General features: G+C 49.6%; 2 non-coding genes across 2 annotated transcripts; both read left to right on the top strand.

Annotated features, from left to right (window-relative positions):
• The first annotated feature begins 11,028 nt into the window (after positions 1 to 11,028).
• TRNAQ-CUG (transfer RNA glutamine (anticodon CUG)) lies at positions 11,029 to 11,100 on the top strand. The gene has a single exon. It is a non-coding gene; the product is annotated as a tRNA-Gln (tRNA).
• A 339-nt stretch (positions 11,101 to 11,439) lies between these two features.
• TRNAL-UAG (transfer RNA leucine (anticodon UAG)) lies at positions 11,440 to 11,521 on the top strand. The gene has a single exon. It is a non-coding gene; the product is annotated as a tRNA-Leu (tRNA).
• Positions 11,522 to 19,621: the final 8,100 nt, after the last annotated feature.

The following is a 19,621-nucleotide window of genomic DNA, read 5'->3' as shown; positions in this document are numbered from 1 at the left end:
TATTTCGTTGAGTTAGAGCTATTAGCGTTGTAAACTCCTAACTGCACTTTTCTTGCCACATTAATTGTAAGAAACAAAAACGAGCGCAATCTCGCTGTGTAAAACTCAGCACGATCGCACTACGAAATAAAGAGAAAAAGTAGTCCAGAAACCATACGAAAAACATGAAACCTCAAATGTTTTCAGTACTTTGGTCAGTGTGCTCGTGGAGAGCTAAACACCGGAAAAGGCATGACGTATGCATGCCTTCCACTAATGAAAGCAAGCGGATTTTAAAAGGCAAGCCCACAAACCAATGAAAGTGGCTGACGTAATATGGGCGTGGTTAGAAGCCCAATGAGAGATTACAGCAGGGGGAGCGCTTTGCGCTCTACCCTAAAAGAGTTAGCAGCACACCTATTAAGGACTGTCCTCACCACCGCACTATTAACGTATTTCACAATCACGCGCAGGACATCAGATTTCGGGAGCAACTTGATTTTAAAGTGAATGATGATGATTTGATATCCCTGCTACTGCGAAAATACTTGTGAAGACTTCATGCCTGCAAAACATTAAAACGATAAGCTCAAAACACACAGCAGCAAAATAAAAGACGACCATAACCCTTTACGTACTAATTTTTGTAGCGTGCTTCAAATAAACGATAATTCGGAACCTACTGCCAGAGACTTCTTTTTATCCGCCTGCCTATAAAGAGTACTCCATGCCAACTTCCCAGCCTGTGGTCCAGAGACCCCTGAGGGTCTGCGACACCTCCTCAGGGTGTCCGCGACTGCTTAGAAATTGAAATAGTATTAACAGATTAGGTCTCCAGCTTTCAGTAATGACTCGGTAGGAAGCCCCGGATTCCCATAATGGTCCAATGGGGAGTTCCCCGGTTCCATTAATCATAAAGTGGGGTCCACAGATGTCAAAGGGTTGGGAACCATTGCTCCATGCTATTCAGAAAGAGTTCTGTCATAAACACAGAAGCAAGGATCTGCCAATTCCAGCTCTGGGAAAGATCACAATTGTGTTACTTCCAAATCAGACAGCCGCTACTTCCACCGAAGCCATCATAATAGCATCCTTAAAAGAGAACAGGAGCTCTAAAGAACATGCTGTGGGACTTTAGAGTGGCAGGCACAGTTACAGAGGAAGGATGAACGTGGATACTATAAACACTGGTTTAGTGGAAACCCCTAAACCCTCACCATCTTGCCAGCAACAGCGGACCAAAGAGGACGAGACTAGCCCGGAAATGGATGTATATGTGCTTTCGAAAAGTGGCCTAGAAAAATAAATGAGTCTGAGAAAAATAATATTGTAGAAACGGGAAATGCAAGAGAACAACAACGCCAAAGAATGCTAGACCAAACAAAATCACTGTGGACAGCACTATTTATACACATTTCACATAAAATGAATATTTATTGAGCTCACGCTTGTGCCACGTCCCCAACAAACAAATGTGATCTTGAGGGGTGGTTTAGATTGGAAAAGATGCTGTGCATAGTTCTCTATTCAAAAAAAATGTTGTGCAGAACAATTTCTTAAAAGGAACATCTCTGCTGGAGTAAAATTCAAAAAAATAGTTTGGGAGATAATACAGTCTTGGCATAGCTGCTAGTGAAAATGTCCCTCTGCAACATGGCCTTCCTTTTAGGATTGTCTTAGTGACACCTAAACACAAGGCTCAACTGTTCAACAAAAAACATACCTTCAAACATGAAGCACCGCATCGAGCCGAGAGGAGAAAGGATTGCGGCTCGGAATAAAGGAAAAACTGAAACCAGGAGGAGGAGGAGGGGCCATCACATGCTGGAACAGGAGAAAGCCTGACGTAGGGTGATGGCCAAAAAAATGTTCTCTTAGTGAATGCTCCCTGGATAGGAACTTAGCACGCAAAGGAGGGACATTTAGCACAAAGCACCAATGAAAGTGAAGCATTTAAGACAAACACAACAAAGAACAAAAGGCGAGACCGGGCATGGTTAAAAGCCCTTATTGAATGCAACACGTCTTGCAGACAGCGCTGCACGCTGCCAAGCTCGCCCTAAAGCCGGCATGTGATAAGCAGTCACTGCACACAGTGTTTGGGTCCATGACATGCCACCCACTAGGATGCAGAAGCACTTACAGAGTAACAACCTTACCCCAGCACCGGAAGAGCAGGGACAGCACAGTGCCACCATGCACTTCTGTTACCCACAGCTGTCATCATAAAGGGTGCAGAGCTGAAGAGACTCTAGTGCCAGTTTCGCTTTGATAGCTCTTATTGCAGACAAAAGAAAAAATTAAAAAAAGGCTTGTATCCTATGAGAAACTGGGTTGTTGGTTGAGGGGGTGAAATTCTACTCTACCGACAGCTACAATCCTTGTCAGTGTGAGCCCCAAAAAGACACAAAATTAACTTGTGATTGACTCTATGGTAGCTTGGCAAAATAGGCAATCAGGCTTAACTTAGAGGCAATTAGTAAAATATTTATGCAGCACTTGAACAGTAATAATGAGAAAACATGTCACCAGAAAAATCAGACACCAGTTTAGAAAAACAAACTTTTAATAAATCATTTGACAGCAAAATGACAAAAATCCAATCAGTAGAATCAGTTATGATTTTTTAAAGTTTAAAGTGAAAAATAGCATGTAAGAGATCAACAGCTGACATTCAGTCACACAAGATCGGGGCTAAGTTGAAAGTTATTGCTGATCGCGATGGAGCACGGTTCAGATACACAAAGTGGATTGGGCCCGGTCTCCGCTTACCTTTGTACTTAGAAGAAATTTCAGAGACAAATGTCTGAGAAGGTAAAGTTCAGCTGGACAAGGCAGCTGGCGTTGTCCGAGGAGGAGGTATCGTCATCGGGGAGTGTATGGAGGAAGTTGCAGTGAAGGTTTCTATGTTCTGACTTAGGCGGTCATTATGAACATGGCGGTCTGAGCCGCCATGACGGCGGTGGTGGTAATTACCGCGACCGGCATGGTGGCCCAGGCCACCATATAATATACCTGGCAGAACTGCCACTGGAGCAACTCCGCCACAGCCAGGCTTCCACCGCCAGGCAGCCTGGCGATGGTGGAGTTATTTATCTGACAGGGCAGCGCTGCAAGCAGCGCTGTCCGCCGGATAATGTGCCTGATTCCACCGGCCTTGAAAGGCTGGCAGAATGGGTGCCTCTGGCCCCTAGGGGGCCCCTGCACTGCCCAAGCATTTGGCATGGGCAGTGCAGGGGCGCCCGTGCACAGCCCTGTCGCGCATGTCACTACCCGATATACGAGCAGTGATATGCCCGACGGATGCTGCTGCACCCGCTGCACTGCAACATTGCCGTCGGCTCCATGTGGAGCCAGTGTCAATGTACAGGCCCTGCATTCAGCTGGGCCGGTGGGCAGCTGAATTATCATAATTTGGCTGGTGGGGTCTTCTGCGCGCTGGCGGTCTTTTGTTGACCCCCAGCTCCGAACTCGGCGGGTTTTCCGGCCAAGTTGAGGGTCTTAGTCTCTGATATGGAAGTCGTCAATGGCTAGCTGGACGAAGTTTCAGGCTGTGTCCGATGAGGGCTCTGGGAGGCAGAATACCCTTCCAGAGAGAAGCCACTGAACAGGATGTCCTGTTGCAGAAAGGAACACAATGGGTGCTACTGTGAAGTCAAGGTGACTGACAATGCACCTTGGGAGGGTTCGTGGACATATTGGTTCCGGTTTCCTCTTGGTTCTCAGAGCACGTTTTGGCAGAAATGCTTGTAAGTCTCAGGTTTTGGATTTGGGCTACCTGGGCACCTTTTACACCACTTCCAAGGCCCCAGGACTGAGAGGGCACCACTTGGAGGATCAGGACTCACTTAGGCCGGTTCCAGGTGCAAGTTCAAGATGCTTAGAGCCTTTCATGTCCCTGGGGTTCGGATCAAGAGGACAGCCAACTAGGCCTTAGAGTCACTTTGATAGCCCTGGGTTCAAGCAGGAAAGCAGGTCTCAAGCAGCAGGTCAGTTATTGTAGGAGGCTGGCCTGGCTTGTAGTGGGTACCGAGGGGTACTTACACTCTGTACCAGGTCCAGTGATCCCTTATTAGTGTAGAAGGTAGCTATAGCAGAGCAGCTTAGGCTGAACTAGGAGACATGCAAAGCTCCTACTATACCACTGGTGTCATATGCACAATATCATAGGAAAACACAATACACAGATATACGAAAAATAAAGGTACTTTATTTTTATGACAATATGCCAAAAGTATCTCAGTGAGTACCCTCAGTATGAGGATGCCAAATATACACAAGATATATGTACACAATACCAAAAATATGCAGTAATAGCAAAAGGAAGTAATGCAAGCAATGTAAAGTTACAGTAGATTGCAATAGGAGCACATAGGTATAGAGACAACACAAACCATATACTCCAAAAGTATCATGAGGACAGCCAACTAGGCCTTAGAGTCACGTTGATAGCCCTGGGTTCAAGCAGGAAAGCAGGTCTCAAGCAGCAGGGCAGTCCTCTTGGTGTAGGGGGGCAGTTCTTTGAAGTACACAGCCATCCACAGGCAGCAGGGCAGTTCTCTGAGATTCCTCCCACATCCAGAAGTGAACTGAAGAGTGGATTTGAGGGTACTAATTTTATATTTGGTGCCAGCTTTGAAGTAGGAAAAACTTCTGGAGTTTCTCCCCACAACAGTGTCTGGAATTTCCTGACTCTTTGCTCTTGTCCCAGGATGTCTCTGGTCACAAACGGCTAGTGAGTTCTTTGTGAGTGTGCTGAGGCAGTACATTTTAAGTGCCAGTGGTGCTCTGCTCAACTTCACCGCTCTTCCTATCAGCATGGCCCATCCTGCCAACATCCAGTCCTCTTTTGATGTGGCTGTATGGAAGGAATAAACGAAGGCCAAATGCCTGTGACTCAAGAAGCAGGGTGCAGGTACCAAATGATTAGGAGAAGAAAATACTAACTTTCTAAAAGCATACAAACATTGATGGATGGAATGCATGACTTAACCTCAGCCACTGGTAATCACTTGGGGCCACACCCCAATCCATTGTTACTTGTCACACCATGCCACCTCAGTTTGGAGCCAGCCATGTGCAAATCAGTCGCAACTCTTATCCAATGAGAGTAGCGCAGCCTGAACTACCAGGCCAGGTTCTTCCTAAACCCAAAACACAAGCAACCCAAACCTGGTTTCGTCCTTGTTATGGGGTCAGAAGTTTGGTAGGGCTTGGTTCCAGTGACTCAGTGTGCACGGGACTCACTTCTGGGTATAGCTGCATAAATTAATATTATTCACTGATAATCACCCTGGGCCACATCCCAATCCATCATTATTGTTCACACCATGCTACCTCAGTTTGGACCCAACCATATGCAAATCAGTCTTGACCCTGGCCCTCATGGGAACAGTCCAGCCTGAGCTGCCAGGCAAGGTGGATCCTGAACCGGGGTCATTGGCTGTATGGCTGAATTGTATATGGCTTGAAAGTACATAAAGAAGAAACATAGAATGTAGCGTCCTCTAGGGGCTCTTTCTATGGTTTCATATTTTGTGGCTAGGAAGTTGTGCCCTCTAGGGGCTGTTTTTATGGATGCATTGTATGTGGCCTGAAAGTATATAAAAAGCATACTGACGCCTGCTATGTTCAGTTTGAAATTTATTTTTGATATAATTATGTTGATTGTGATTACTGATGAAGGTCGCTATGCTTTATTAATATTAATAATTGACCCATGTTTATGATTGATTATTACATTTTCTCACACATTGATAGTGTTTTAACATGTGGTTTGTTGTTTTTGTAATGTGATGACCCTTTATAGAGCTAATAGGCCACTTTATTTATAATGATGCCCTTCTATATCATGATGTGTTATCTAGTATAGGTGGGGGGTATTGTGTTTTTGGGGGTCATGACCCTTTTGCGGTTAAATGAGATTTCATAATGTCATCTAAGGTACTTTCTGTCTGTCTTATGTACATATTTGTAAATAAATGCATAATAACTAGCAATGTATGTGTGAGGGATAAGTGTATGTTTCCTTTTTTAAAGGAATAGCACAGACTGGACAATCATTTATTGATTCGTATTGTTGCGTGCCAGCGAGCGCTGATTACCAGCCCCACGCCACATCCCTTGAGCAGGCCTTGGACTGCTGTGATTCGCTGCCCTGAGATATTCAAGCAGTACAATGGGGTGCTTGGCTCCCAGTAAGGGGAAATTGTGGGCCTATTACTTGCACAGACCTCACATCCTGCACAACTAATACCCCAATTACCTACGGTGAAGTTGCCTTGGTGTTACAGTACCAGGCTTGAGAATCTTGAAGGTACCACAGGACTAACATAGGCGTCTGACCCCGCTGCTTATGGCTTTGACGGTGAGCAGCAGAGGTAGAGTGCAGGAGCTGTCCACAGGCCTGGCCCTGCACGGCACCTTCTCAAGTGTTCAAACCCACTCTACATGACCTTTGGTGGTGCACTGAAGGGGAGGAGTGCAGGTCCTGATGAGCTCTGGCACTGCCCCTCACCACCCATGAGCAGTGGCCACACCCCACCCTCGGTGGGCATCTGACATGCACTATACACTGCCTATAGCTGTATGTTGCAGGGGTGGGCGCATAGCTTGGTCTCCCGGTTTTGGCCAGGTTCTGCGCTCCACCCCTCATTGGTGTCCAACCCCAGCTGTTATTGGTTTTTGTTATGTGCAATGGGGGTGGGCCACAGGCACCAAACTTTCTAGCTTTTGGTAATCTTCAAGAGGTCTTTGCAAATTACCGGTCCAAGTTTCTTTAAAATTTGACCTCATTATGCTCAACCTTAACACATTTTTTAATTGTTATTTTTCAAAATACTCAACAGATTTACACCAAAACAACAAAAGTGCAGTCCTTGAATAAGGTTCTACCTTCAGGCTAAATTTAGTGCAATTCTGTTTATTCATTTTTGCTCTGTGTTGAAGACCAAGAAATCCTATTGGGTTTAAATTGCCACTTTTGGGACAGCTCGTTTCTGTTGTTCCTCGCTTAATGGATTGCTTGAATACTTGCAATGAGCAAACCAAAGTAGTTGAACTTTTTTTTAAAGTTTCATACAAATACGTCAAATAGAACCAAAGTTAATAAGAAAACTACATTGTCTTCGTAGGAAGACTCTGCCTAACTTACTTTCGCCAGTAGGTGGCAGTAGCAGAATCCATGAAGTGTGCATCTCAATGGCTTGTAAGTAGTCACATTCCCCAAGGTATCAAACCACGGATGCCAGCTCTAAAGGGTTGGGTGCCACTGTAGGTCTGGGGTCAACGCCAGGGCACTGGATGGCCCAGTAGACTGGTTTGTCTTTCAACTGGAGAGATTTGATGGACTTTTGGATGAGTCTTCTTTTGTGATCCGCTCAGCTCAGCGGAAGAGCTCTATTGGTCAGGACGGACAGTCAGGCTGCAAATTCTCACATAAAGTGACTGACAAGGGGAACTAACTTTCAGAGTCCTTCCTTTTGGCACATTCTCTTCTCTTTTCAACAAAACTCACATCTCACTTCATTCAATGGACTTGTCTTCTGGACATGGAAAATGATCAGTGTCTATGAGTTATCATGAGAGTGGATACAAAACGAGGAACAGGCTGTTTTGAAGCCAACCACCAACCAATCAGAAGTCCAACTGACCCAGCATTTATGAATGAGTTATTTTCTATTTCCTCTAATGGGGATAGCAGAGTGAAGCCTTCTGTGATCCCAAATGCGAGCAGAAACTTATATCAGTGCATATTAGATATATTAGCAATTCATAGTTTTTTATATTTATAAAGTGTCAGTAAGGACATATACATGGAGCCCTCATAGCTGAAGTTATAGAGGATTCCGATAGTCATTGTGTTGTCAGCAAGGTCTATGCTCTTTGAGATAAAATCATTTTCTCATTACCAAAGCTCAAGGCTCATCCTTTAAGCTGGTTCCGTGAGTCCCTCCACGTCTTCTGTGCGCTCTGTGGCTGTACTTGGTGCAGTGAGTGTGCATACAGAGCCCTAATGTGAAAACATGAACGCTCCCTTGAAACAAAGACAGGTGGTAAAAAAAAAAAAACCTTGTGCAAAGAATAAAGAATGTGTGTCCTGGGACAAAGCCAGTGCTTAATTTGTGCTTGTTGTTTCCGGTGCTGAGCAATTATTTTTGAGGGCAGAACTTATTTTCTGCCTCAGGCATTTACTGCGAGCAAAAGACACATATGGGAAAGATGGAGGAAGAGAAAAACAAAAAAGTGTCACAAAAGGAGAAAGCAGAAAGCTGCAGGAGTGAGCTGAAGGGGCAGGGAGTACCTTGACGGAAGAGGCCCGAGATGGCTTCAGGATTACGCTGCCTCAGTATTCTGTGTTCGCACATTTAAATGCAGCAGCCGCGTGTTTAAGAGGAGGGCTTTGGGCACCGGCACGTTTTTACTTACAAATTAAGCACTGGACAGAGCTCCTCATGCAAACGCCGCGCACCCATCTTGTGATGAGTTTAGTAAACACAACAGGCTCTCTGTAGAAGCAAACCACACTGCTGGGGTCTCCAGAGGGTCAGTGCCCTCTGCCTCATGGGAAACCGAGACCCCTCAGAATGGGGTCGACCCTTCTCCACAAATAGCTGAGGAAGGGGCTCTAGTTGAACCACGGGGCACCCACTACTCCCGTTAATAGCGCAGCGTAGAAGTGCTGACGGGTGCGCCGCCTTGAGTCCCGTTTCTAGGAGCCAGGCCGCCGTCGTTGTACTGAAACGATATATACCTTGCTCTCGCTGCAAGGAATTTCTTCCCATTCCACAAAACATATTAATCCGTTTTTTTTTTTTTATCCCATGATCGCTTGTTTTCTTTCACGTAAACCAGTTCTTTGTTGGTTATTTTGTAGCCACAACTGAGAAAAAACACACGAGGAGGTTTGTGAACTTTTAAAGCCATTTTAGTGTTGATGATTTAAGGGCCCGGCTGCTGGAGAGAGCTGCGCCCCTCGGAGCTGAAAAGGAAAATGATTTCTCTGCCAATACGAAGTGATCACAACCCTGAATTTAGGACATTACTCTAAGACATGGGTACTCACAAACTTTTTCTCGGGGGCCAAAATTGCAGTATGGTTTGCGGCCGAGGGCCGCACTGAAGTGACAGCGGGGGGCGGGGCTTAGAGGGGACGGGGCTTAGAGGGGGAACAACCACCCCACCCCCTTTTTCAAAACAATGCCCCTACCCCAGTAACACACACAGCGCGCACACATACAGCGCCATCTGCTCTCACCCCTACCCCAGTAACACACACAGCGCGCACACACACAGCGCCATCTGCTCTCACCCCTACCCCAGTAACACACACAGCGCCATCTGCTCTCACCCCTACCCCAGTAACACACACTGCGCCATCTGCACACAGCGCCATCTGCTCCCACCCCTACCCCAGTAACACACACAGCGCCATCTGCTCTCACCCCTACCCCAGTAACACACACTGCGCCATCTGCACACAGCGCCATCTGCTCCCACCCCTACCCCAGTAACACACACAGCGCCATCTGCACACAGCGCCATCTGCTCCCACCCCTACCCCAGTAACACACACAGCGCCATCTGCACACAGCGCCATCTGCTCTCACCCCTACCCCAGTAACACACACTGCGCCATCTGCACACAGCGCCATCTGCTCCCACCCCTACCCCAGTAACACACACAGCGCCATCTGCACACAGCGCCATCTGCTCTCACCCCTACCCCAGTAACACACACTGCGCCACCTGCACACAGCGCCATCTGCTCCCACCCCTACCCCAGTAACACACACAGCGCCATCTGCACACAGCGCCATCTGCTCTCACCCCTACCCCAGTAACACACACAGCGCCATCTGCTCTCACCCCTACCCCAGTAACACACACTGCGCCATCTGCACACAGCGCCATCTGCTCCCACCCTTACCCCAGTAACACACACAGCGCACACACACACAGCGCCATCTGCTCTCACCCCTACCCCAGTAACACACACAGCGCGCACACATACAGCGCCATCTGCTCTCACCCCTACCCCAGTAACACACACAGCGCGCACACACACAGCGCCATCTGCTCTCACCCCTACCCCAGTAACACACACTGCGCCATCTGCACACAGCGCCATCTGCTCCCACCCCTACCCCAGTAACACACACAGCGCCATCTGCACACAGCGCCATCTGCTCTCACCCCTACCCCAGTAACACACACAGCGCCATCTGCTCTCACCCCTACCCCAGTAACACACACTGCGCCATCTGCACACAGCGCCATCTGCTCCCACCCTTACCCCAGTAACACACACAGCGCACACACACACAGCGCCATCTGCTCTCACCCCTACCCCAGTAACACACACAGCGCGCACACATACAGCGCCATCTGCTCTCACCCCTACCCCAGTAACACACACAGCGCGCACACACACAGCGCCATCTTCTCTCACCCCTACCCCAGTAACACACACACACAGCGCACACACACAGCGCAATCTGCACTCACGCCTATCCCAGTAACACACACTACATTAAAAACAAATAAATAAATAACCAAAGAGCCTTACCTGACTCAAAGCACTGTAAAGATGCCACAAATGTGGAACAGCAGGCAGGCAGGCGGGCAGCAGACGTGGAGCCGGTGACAGGAAGCAGACGACCAAAGCCCCATAAAAGTTAGCTGCAAGCGCTGACTTTTATGGGGCTTTGGCTTCCAGGATCGTCAGGGCAACGCCATAAACAATGGCCGCCGTATGTAAACATAGAGGAGGGCCGCGGGAGCATGCTCCCGCGGCCCTCCTCTATGTTTACATACTGCTGCAATTATGATGTGGCGTTTGGTGTGCGTCTCGCGGGCCGCCAAGCTAGGTCCGTGGGGCCGCTGGCGGCCCGCGGGCCGTACTTTGAGTACCGTTGCTCTAAGAGAAGCGCAGTGACTGACACCCTCGAGAGTACAAGGGAGCGGGTTTATATGGACTGAGATTGTAGTCAGCACTTCCGGGGGTCTGATCCTGCTCAGCAATGAACCCTCAGGAATGAGGCTGCAGCTGGTTCCATGGTGTAATGGTCAGCACTCTGGACTCTGAATTCAGCGATCCGAGTTCAAATCTCGGTGGGACCTGAGGATTTTATTTGTTCAAAAAAGCGTGTACCCCACAGTGAGAAACTAGTTCAGTAAACAATAGCATCTGGGGACATCTTGTAAAAGCTCAGAGTTCACGGAGTGACCTGGATACAGGTTAAGTGAAGCCCCTGGGCTGAGAGAGCCTCGCGCTTTGAGCTGCTAGTAGCAGACACTTGGGAAAACACAGAGAGGGACCTGTGGGTCTTCCCACCTCTGAACCTGTCGGAATTGGAGACATCACTCAGAACAAGGCACCCAGTGATCCCGCCCCTCGCTCCCCCAGCTCTTGTTCCTTCCCGGTCCACAGGTAAAGTGTCAGAAGTGTGTACATCAGGTGGTAGCGTGGCCGAGCGGTCTAAGGCGCTGGATTTAGGCTCCAGTCTCTCTGGAGGCGTGGGTTCGAATCCCACCGCTGCCAGCGGCATTTTCTTTCTCACTCATCACCAAACCATTTATAAACTAGAAATGAAACCCTATTCCCGCGATGCTCCTTCCAGGGCGCCATACAGGTGTTTTGCTCTTCCTGGCTGTCTCAATAATATCTAGACACTTAATAAAGAGCAGCTAGGTGTGCTATATATATTCTGTATATCATACATATTAATGAAAAAGCTGCAGCTCAGGTGCCAAGAAAAAATATCTGGAGGTTTTATACAGCCAGTGAGTTAGAAAAGAAAAACGCTAGTTCCTATAGCAAAATAAAACTATCTCTTTAAATGTCTAACTGCATGGTATTCTTTTTTTGTCACTTAATTGCGCTTTTGTCGTATTTGCAAAATGATGCATCAATTGCTGCCTAATCTGCATATGTTAATGAACAAAATTGTTTCTCCCCGTTCTGAGCATTAAAGGTTCCAGCAGCGCACTGATGAAGAGGAGGAGTCCGCAGGTGGATGAGGAAGGGCTGAGGTGAGGAAGGAGGGTGGACACAAGGACAGAGGGTGGGAAAGAAGATTGAAAGCGGAGAGGGAGGGGGCAGGAGGGGCGACGCAAAACAGCGGGAAAATAAACGTGGGAAGTGCGGAGGAAATTATAAATAATAAACAGTCATTAAGCGTCCTTGCTGGGATCGAACCAGGGAGCTTTGGAGCTTCAGTCTCTCCCAACGGAGCCATTTCTGCTGCTCTCTCAGAGCTTAAAAAAGAAGTCACATCAAAGTTACTGCTGCCAAGTTGGGGGGCTGGGGGGGGGATGCTTGGCTGCCCGGGTTGACGGGCGGATGGGAGGGTAAGGTAGGGGGCCATAGGGTGGAAAAAGCAGGACCTGCTTAGAAATGATTAAAGCGCTTTAAACTGAATCACTCACAGCTCAGCTCTGGCGGGTGGGCTGATAGGGAGGTGGGGGCAAGGAAAGCGGCTGATAGGGTGTTGGGAACAGAAACAGAGGGGTCCTTACCACATGATTAAAGCACTTTAAGCTGAATGACTGCAGCCAGGGGAGAGGGCTGAGCTCTGGAGAGATGCACAACCGCTTTAAAGAGACATCTCACTCTGATGTGACAATTATATGTGATGTGCACATTAATAACAAGTGAGTGATGATGGGAGGGAATGTCTCTCTCACGCCTGAGACCTGAGATGGTTTTAGATGACGAGTTTCCTCGGCAGCCGCAGCACCTGTTCCCGTCTCTAAAAATGCATTAAAACCTCAGATCGGTGAACGCGCAGGTTACACAGAAAACAGAAACTGTTCTGAGCATTAAAGACACCGACGAAGAGGAGGAGTCCGCAGGTGGGATGAGGAAGGGCTGAGGTGAGGAAGGAGGGTGGACAAGGGACAGGGGTGGGATAAGAAGAATAATGGTTTGAAAGCGGAGAGGGAGGGGGCAGGAGGGACAACGCAAAACCAGGGAGTGTGGAGGAAATTATATAAATGCCAATAAAGTCACAAAAGTGCCCCTACTGCCGAAACCCGGGATCGAACCAGGGACCTTTAGATCTTCAGTCTAACGCTCTCCCAACTGAGCTTTTTTGGCAGATAGAAAAAGAAGGTTGATGCACCCTCATAACCCCAGGTGATGAGTGATGTGATGTATCCTGTAACATGTCACCGAGGGGTGATCTGTCCCCCTCTAAGTCGCTGTTAAATCCTTTTCATTGCGGTTATTAAGGGGGCTCCGGGTGCCCAGGATCAACCAGCGCCGGATGGAGGCTCTGTACCAGCACCTGGCACCTGGAGCGGCCGCACAAAGCCTCCTTTTCCGCCCAAATTACATGAGAGGGAGAGAGAGAGCAGCACAGAAAGAGAAAGGAAAGAGACAGAGCAGAGGAAAGCGGACGAGAGAGATAGAGAGAGAGAGAGAGAGAGAGAGAGCAGTCTCTGATGAGACACTCCGCAGCTTCCTTCTCCGTGACCCCCGCGGGGGTGAGAGCGGGTGGGGGGGGGGGTTGATAATAAATGCGTTTTCGCGTCAGACGGATAATAACGATTACATAACGCGCAGCTCCAGACCCCGTTTAGGAGAATCAATGGAAATAGTCTTCAGTGGGGCGGAAATATGAGTGAGTGGAATAACTGACAAATGTCCCAGGAGACAAAGTGATTGAACTGCGAATAATCTTTATAAAATAATAAGAAATACACCTGCAGTGTTCCTCTTGGAGGGGCCCGCGGAGAGAAAGAGCCCGCTCTAGTCTCTCCGTGGGCTCCTTCGGGAAGGGGAAGTGACGGTGCCGGGACGGGATTGGTTTTCAAGTAAGTGGGGGTGGGCTTTGAGGGTGGGTATAAAAGGGGTGTAGGGGGAGGGATCGGCCTCTTTCCGCGCAGCCCATCGCGCAGTTAGTTTGGCCGGTCCCTGGGGTGAAGTTATTGCGGGCAAGTGTGAGTTTGGGCAGGGCCGGAGGAGCCTATTTTGTTTAAAAATTCGGTTGACGAGCATTTCCCTGCTCGTTGACCAAGTGTCTATTTCTGGGCATAAGTGGCGGCGCGCTGTCTAGGTAAGCGCCGTCCGCCAGCGCACATGTGCGCTTTTTGCCGGGCCGGGTTCGCGGCCTTCAGGCAATTTGTTTTGGAATAATTCGGTGCGCGTGACGGCCGACAAGCATTTTGGGCACCGCTCGTCGACCGGGATCACATTATTGGGCATAAGCGTCGGCGTGTTTTAAAGCCAACACGCCGACCGTTAGGGCTCACGTGAGTTTCTGTCGGGCCGGTTAACGGCCTTAAACATTTTTGCAGGAATTTTAGGGATAAGAGAGTCTCCGCTCTGGCGCCATGGCAACCAGCCATGACGCTGAGGCGGTGAAGGCAGCTCTTCGCATATTAGGCGAAGCCGGCCGATCTGACCTCCTCAGGCCTGGGGTTTTGGACCAGGCCTGGGTGGGAATGGTGCAGTTGTACATCACCTGAAAGGGCCAAGATGCCCAAAAAAGCGGCGGTGGGGCGGGCGCGTGGCGCAGCTTCCCCCACCAGCCAGATGGGAGAGGGTGAGCGACCCGCCAGTGAAACAGAGGCAACAGAGGAGGGGGCAGCACCAGACCAACAGGAGGGGGGCATTGAGGCACAACAGGAGCAGCCATTGGGGGATGGGCCCCCTTGCAGGATTTAGTGGTGCAGGAGCTCCCGGGCCCCAGTACAGAGATGGCACCTATGGACCTGTCCCTTCCCAGAGAGGTGGCCAACACAGCAGGGGCCCCCGTGACAGCAAAAAAGAAGGGCAAGGGCCCCAGTCAGGGGGGTGGCTCGGCAAAAGGTAAGGCCAGCAAAGTGAAAACCAAGAAAGCCGGGGGGGGGGGGGGGGTGGAGCGCCTGAGCCCCTTACAGGACTGGGGCAGAGTGGCCCCAGGCTCAGCAGGCTGGACATGGGCGAAGCATGGGACTTAGAGGCCAGGATTCGTGAGCAACGCCGCACAGTGGCAGAAACAGAAGACAGGTGGGCCCAATTATGCATGGAGCGTGAGGTGGCCGCACCATACAGTCGGCAGCTAAAGAGGCCAGCAGAGAGCGCAGGGAGTGCAGGGAACATGCCACAGGAAGCTAGCAAGGGCAGCTGGGTCTGGGTACCGAGCGGTAGGGGCCAGGAGGCTGGTTTAGGTAGCGCGATGGGAGCCAGTGGCGCACCTGGTCACGATTGGCGCGGAAGGTCGATGCCAACACACGAGGTTGGCAGAAAGAAGGCGACGTCAACAGGGCACAACACTGCCCTAGCACGTTGGTCTGAAGCGCTAGAGGGGTCTTCGGCCACCTTCTCTACTCCGCAGGATCGGGGTTTCCACAGAGATGGTGGGCGCCGTGAAGGACAAGACGATGTTTCAGCTAACTACATGATGATGAGTGATGGTGTTGATAATAGGTTGGATGTGGGCGAAGAAGATGTGTTGGAACTCGACTATGAGGAGGATCTGGATGAATGGGAAGATGGGGAGATTTGGGAGGCAGAGGTGAGCAACGTGAGAGGGATGGGGAGAGGACGCAGGAGCGGTGCAACCCCTCTTTCCGTTTCTATTTTTCAGGATCGGGCTATCGGCGGAGAACAACAAGAAGGTAGGCAAGGGCAGGCACGTGGCCGAGGGGCCCGGAAGGTTTTGCGGCCTTTGGGAACACAAGGAAGAGGTAAAGGGCAATGGTGGTCGGTTTGGGGGGATGGCATAGGGGGCGGAGATGCCCCGGTACGGAAGTCCATTGGGGTAGGTGATTGTTCTATTCTTGACACACTATCGGACAAAGACTCTCAGGGCGGTGAGAAGGGGAAGGAGCTGCAAGGCAGTGCTTCAGCCGAGGGTGAGAGCGGGGCCAAGGTAGCGGGGAGAGAATACAGGGGCAGAGGATAAAGAAGGCGGAAGTCACAAAAAGAGGCTTCCTTATATGGGGCTGGCTATGCCCTTGGGATCGCATGTGGCAAATAAAACAAAGTCGAGAATATGGAGACAAGAGTATGTAGATGTTTTTAAACTCTTGCATAGCGACATACAAGCCAAAGAGGGTTCAAGGAGGAAGAGTGGGAACTAGAGACCAAGGGTCCCAATTACAATGGATAATTGGACATCTACATTCTTGATTTTCGCAAGCATATATTGCGAGAAATACCCAGACAGGGCCATAGCACCCTTTAAGTATATGGACATCATTCGGAAGGCGCAAATACACTTTGGGGGTTTTGCCTGGTTGAGTTACGACAAGGAGTTCAGGGACCGAGTGAGTGTCAATCCCGACAAGCCATGGGGTGATGTAGATCCAGAATTATGGATGCAATGGATGGCGTCATCGCAATCCACGGCGTCTACCCATACGGCCAGTGGCCTGCCTGTGGTTTATAAGCCGTTTCAGGCGTGTCCCGCCCGGGGAGGGGCGGACGTGGGGCAGAGAACCTCGACTACCACGACGGGAGCTTGCTGGAACTTCAGCAAAGGTTTCTGTTCCAGACAGCCTTTTAAATGTAAACACGATTGCTCCAAATGCGGGGGCCGTCACCCGGTTACGCAGTGTTTTTCGCTCTCCAGTCCAGCAGAGCAATGGAGAGCATCCAAGGGCAGAGGCACACAGGGCGCTCCTGCTCCAGAGGGGGCCTACGCCAGTTAAGATAGACTTTCTCATAACCTGGCTACACAGATACCCAGATAGGGCCACAGCGATTAAGCTAGCAGAGGGTTTTCGGGAGGGTTTTAGGATCAGCTCCCAAGGTCCATGTACGAGGTGATGGGCAAACAACTTGCGGTCTGCAAAAGAATTGCCACAGGTAGTAAGGAGCAAGCTGGATAAGGAAGTGTCACTGGGCAGAATTGCAGGGCCTTTTTATGATTGGCCGAGTCAAACTCTGATGATCTCCCCGTTAGGAGTAGTGCCGAAGAAGGCCCCGGTGAGTTTAGGATGATACATCACCTGTCATGGCCGGAGGGCGCATCTGTCAATGACTTTATTGCGGCTGAGGACACCAGGGTAGTATATGCATCAGTGGACGATGCTATAAAACTGGTCAGGGGATGTGGCAATGGGGCTGAATTGGCAAAGTGTGATATACAATCAGCTTTCAGGCTACTGCCAATACACCCAGGAGATTTTGACTTGTTGGGGTTGCAATTTGAAGGGGCCATTTATGTGGACAGGGTCCTTCCCATGGGTTCCGCGATATCTTGCGCCCTGTTTGAGGCATTTAGCACTTTCATGCAGTGGGTTTTCGTCAAGGTCAGTGGGCATTGTGCGGTGACCCATTACTTGGATGATTTCCTTTTTGTAGGGACAGGCGACTCCGGGGCTTGCGGGAAGGCATTGAGGGCCGTTCAAGATATGGCGCGCCATATGGGGGTGCCTCTGGCCCCGGAAAAGACTGAAGGACCTTTGGCGGTACTCACCTTTTTGGGCATCGAGCTAGACTCCATTACCTTGACAGCCAGATTACCAACACAAAAAGTCAAAGAAATGCTGGAATGGGTACAGTGAAGGAGGCACGTAAAATTGATTTGCGAACGGCACAGAAGCTGCTGGGTTATCTCAACTTTGCTTGTAGGGAAGTCAGAGGTGGGAGGAGTTTTTGCAGGAGGTTGGGCCTGGCTATGTTGGGAGCAGTGATGCCACACCACAGAATACGAGTTTAAATGGGTCTGACCGAAGATGTGAGGGTGTGGGAAACATTCCTGAAGCATTTCAATGGGGTATCCATGTTTTTCTGCGAGGATGAGACAGTATGGCAGGTGCAGATATTTTCGGATGCGGCAGGAGCAAATGGCTTTGGAGTTTTTTGGGACGGCAGGTGGTGCGCGGAGTCGTGGCCAGCACAATGGTTGCAGCAAGGGAGGAGTAGTGCCTTTTTGGATTTTTTTCCCCTTTTGGTAGCAGTGGCAGTTTGGGGGCAGGAGTTAGCAAATAGAACAGTTTTATTTAGAGTTGACAACATGACAGTGGTAGAATTTGTTAACAGACAGAAGGCAAGGGACCTTGGGTTTTGCATTTGTTGCGCCATTTTATGCTGCAGTATTTATCTTTGAATGTAATTTTTAAAGCTGCTCATATACTGGGAGTATTCAATGAGATTGCGGATTCCCTGTCTCGTTCACAGTGGCAGTGTTTTCGCAACCTGGTGCCAGGAGCAGAACAGAGCAAGACAGCGGTCCCGGCAGACATTTGGGAGTGGGGGGCATGGTGATCAAAGGGCTGGTGGAGATGTCTTTAGCGAAATCCACTCTGCGAATTTACTGGCTGGTCTGGTTGGATTTTCAATCAATTGAGCGGTTTGCAGGACATTTTTGGCTGCAGAAGGGTAAACAGTTAGAGCATTGTGCCTTGCGTTTCGTGCTGTTCATGATACAGAAAGGTTGTCCGCGGAGACTATTGGTGGAAAACTGGCGGGTGTTTCATTTTACGGGAAACTGTTTTTTGATCACGACCCAGCTAGAAACGACTTGTTGGGTAAGATGTTAGAGGGATGGAGCAGGGTTAGATCAGCGGAGGGTAGGGCGGCCATAGAACCTATTGGTTTTGAATTATTGCTGGAGTTGTTGCATATGCTGCCTGTGTGTTGCGCAGACGAATATGAGTTAGCACTGTTCCGTTTATGTATGGTGTGGTTGTTTTTTGGCGCATTCCGTGTGTCGGAATTGTTGGGGGTTGGAGAAGCGGTAGGGGTACGGTACAACGAGGTTTGCTTACATGGCGAACGTTTGGGGATTCGGCTTAGATGCTCTAAGACCGATCAGCTAGGCAGAGGGAAGTGGGTGTGGTTGGAAAAAGGGGGCAATGCCTCGGAATGGATGAATTTTCAATCCTTGAGTTTTTCGACTAGAGAGGCTGGGGTGTTTGTACACAGGTCTGGGTCCAAGCTTACCAGTTTTCAGCTCCTACGCGTGTTGAGGATGGCTCTGGGACGGACGGGCTGTCAGGCCATGGACTTTGGCACACATTCGTTCAGAATCGGGGCAGCCACGGCCGCAGAGCATTTGGGTTGGGATTGGGCAAAGATCAGGGCGATAGGTCGCTGGAAGTCAAGGTGCTGTGAACGTTATGTGAGGCCCTGAAGGGCTGGGAACAACAACAGTTTCTTGGGGGGGGGGCTGTTTTGTAAACACATGTTACAGTTATTTTTTTATTACAGGAGATGCGTCCGGTCCATCGCATGGCAAGATGGTCACGTAGCTTGTAGGCCATTCATTTATCCACTGGGCAGTGACGTTCGCAGAGAAACAAATCTATGGTCGGGCCCTGGGACTTTCCAGTAAATGGCACAATGTGTTATGGTGGGGGAAGAGCGGCATGCGGTGGGGTAACCTGCTTCCTTTCATCACATCTAACTTACTGAACTGGGGGTGTCTGGATTTGTTAATCATTCACTTGGGTGAGAATGATCTTGTTAAACTATCACGACTCACGCTACTGCAACACATGCAGAGAGACTTAGAAACTATCAAGCAGAAATTGCATGGCACCTGCTTGGTGTGGACGGAATTTGTACCTCGTCGGGTGTGGAGAGGGGCAGTCAAATATGGAGCCATGGTGCGGGCTCGCAGGAAACTTAACAGAGCTATGAGAGTTTTTTGCTGGGCGCAGGGGATAAAAATCCTGGAACATGAGGACATTACAGAGCAGGATG

This window comes from Pleurodeles waltl, unplaced genomic scaffold (genome assembly GCF_031143425.1).
Source record: "Pleurodeles waltl isolate 20211129_DDA unplaced genomic scaffold, aPleWal1.hap1.20221129 scaffold_70, whole genome shotgun sequence".
Lineage (NCBI taxonomy): Eukaryota > Metazoa > Chordata > Amphibia > Caudata > Salamandridae > Pleurodeles > Pleurodeles waltl.
This window is presented reverse-complemented; position numbering and strand designations above follow the sequence as displayed.